Source organism: Hevea brasiliensis, unplaced genomic scaffold (genome assembly GCF_030052815.1).
Source record: "Hevea brasiliensis isolate MT/VB/25A 57/8 unplaced genomic scaffold, ASM3005281v1 Scaf16, whole genome shotgun sequence".
Classification (NCBI taxonomy): domain Eukaryota; kingdom Viridiplantae; phylum Streptophyta; class Magnoliopsida; order Malpighiales; family Euphorbiaceae; genus Hevea; species Hevea brasiliensis.
In genome coordinates, this window is record NW_026614652.1 from 97,660 (window position 1) to 100,134 (window position 2,475).

The following is a 2,475-nucleotide window of genomic DNA, read 5'->3' on the forward strand; positions in this document are numbered from 1 at the left end:
ATCAATCAATTAAATGATTTATGAATTGTGATTTAAAATTGTATTTGGTTAATGTTGTGCACCACTGAGACATTGTCTCAGCGATAGCTTTTTATTACTATCGCAGGTAGACAGATTGCATGTGCAGACTAGGCCGCTAGTACCTCCAAAGAAGAGATTACCGGTATAATGAGTATACCAACATTTTGCATTTTGTAATCAGAATGTATAACCACCGTATATACATATTGTTTTTGGTTTTGAGCAGTTGTAAATTCAAATTGTACATTGAAGTTGTAAAATAATTATTAGTTATTTTGGCTTGTAAAAATTGTATTATATTTCTTGTATCTCAGTCTTTGAAAAATCACTGTGGAATTGAGTTGAGAAAAATGTTGTGTTGAGAAATATATTGGAGTTGAGATTTAGAAAAATATTGAAGTGCCTTTTTACAGGTTATCTGAAGAACTGTTTTATCCAAAATACAGATGGCACTCTGCCAAAATTTTTACAGAAATTCCAAATAATTCAAATATGTTAGTTCTATCACTTCAATTCAAAAAGGTTTTTAATACCTGTAAATAGTGCTCACCACTGTAAAAGAAGTAAGAAAAGTTTTTAAAATCCCTTGTAGTGTATTTAATGGGTTATCAGTAGACGGAGTTGGTAATTCATTAGGTATACTACGGGATCATGTTATGCCTTACAGAGGGGTAGGGTGTGACATTTAGACTGCAAAGAAATTAGGGACCCGATTTGAAATTTGGAGGATTAGACCTAGATTGGGATTCTTGTAGGCCCCGAATAAGTATTTTAATTATTGTTGTGGGCCTGAGGCCCTGGGTATTATTATTGGTTTATTTTCTTGCAGAGGGGTTAGGTCCAATTATAGGAGACTGCCAAAATTTTAGCAAGACCTTAGGATTTCTTTTAACTCTATAGTTTGAATTAATTATTTAATTTTATCAGTCTTTTAATAAAGGTCAATGTGTATATTTAGATGATTTGTACCGGCCGTCTTTCTCCTTCTAGTCGGACCAGCTGCAAATGGGTTGACCAATCTGTGAGTTGGATATTGATTTTTTTTGTAATTTCAATATTAATTATACATGTGGCATGCTCATGCATTTTATAAATATTTAATTATGTGCATGTAGAGTTAATATATTAGGGGCATTTTGACTGTTACGTATTTAATTATTATTATTTATTTGTAATTGCCACCTTGAAAATAATTTAGAGTTCTATGTGTGTGTTGCGTGAGTATGGTGTGGATATGGATATGGGTAGGACGGATAGTTGCGGCTGGAACTTGACTAACTGGGACTTGATCCTTATATATGAATAAGTCAAGGTGAGTACGTTTTTGAATTGATCTTGCTAATCCCTGCACTTAGATTATTAAGCGAAAGTCTGACTCAAGTTAATCTCGCTGACAGATATTGGATTAAGAGAGCTACATATATATATATATATATATATATATATATTGATGTGATATACTGTGTGTATAAGTAGCTCCAATTAACTTCTCGTGCTAACATTAGATGAATTAATTCTTATATGTAATGGATGTGTATTTTATGGTAGGATTAACTAGTTTTAGATAGTTATAGAAATTACACTTATAATCAGTATCTAAACTCTTTGAGTTGAACGCTCATTCCTATTCAAATATTTTTTTTCTCAGGTTGCATGCAGGAGGAGTGTGTTTATTTCTTTGAGTCTAACCTGTATTTTTCCTCCACAGGTTGTACTTCTTAATTTAATAGTTTCTTGTAACTATTTATTTATTTATTAGTAACTAGAACTCTGCTGTGATATTGGGTTATGTATTTACGGTATTAATTAATGAAAAATTATCATGAAATTAAATAGTTTGTGCATGATTGTATCAGTGTTGAGCTGGGCTCTCCTAGTTTTGATTTTTTATAATTATTGGGTTGGATTGATCCAAATAAAAATATAATATTTTATTTAATTCTATTTACATAATATAGGTTTAGTATAGACTTCGAAAGCTTTATGCTGGCTCAAGTCCTAGTGTCGATCCGGCTCGTGAAAATCGGGTCGTGACAATTTTACTCATTATATTATATAAAATTTTTGTTTTTCTAATAATAATAATAATAATAAGCAATTAGATAAATTGTAAAATTTAATTTATTATACATTAAAATATATTTAATTATTTTTCATTAATAAATTTAAAAATTATTTTTATTGATTATAAAAATAAAATTAAAAAATAATTTGAAGAAAAATAAAAATAATTCAAGTGTATGCTTTAATATTATATAAAATTTTTGTTTTTCTAATAATAATAATAATAATAATAATAAGCAATTAGATAAATTGTAAAATTTAATTTATTATACATTAAAATATATTTAATTATTTTTCATTAATAAATTTAAAAATTATTTTTATTGATTATAAAAATAAAATTAAAAAATAATTTGAAGAAAAATAAAAATAATTCAAGTGTATGCTTTA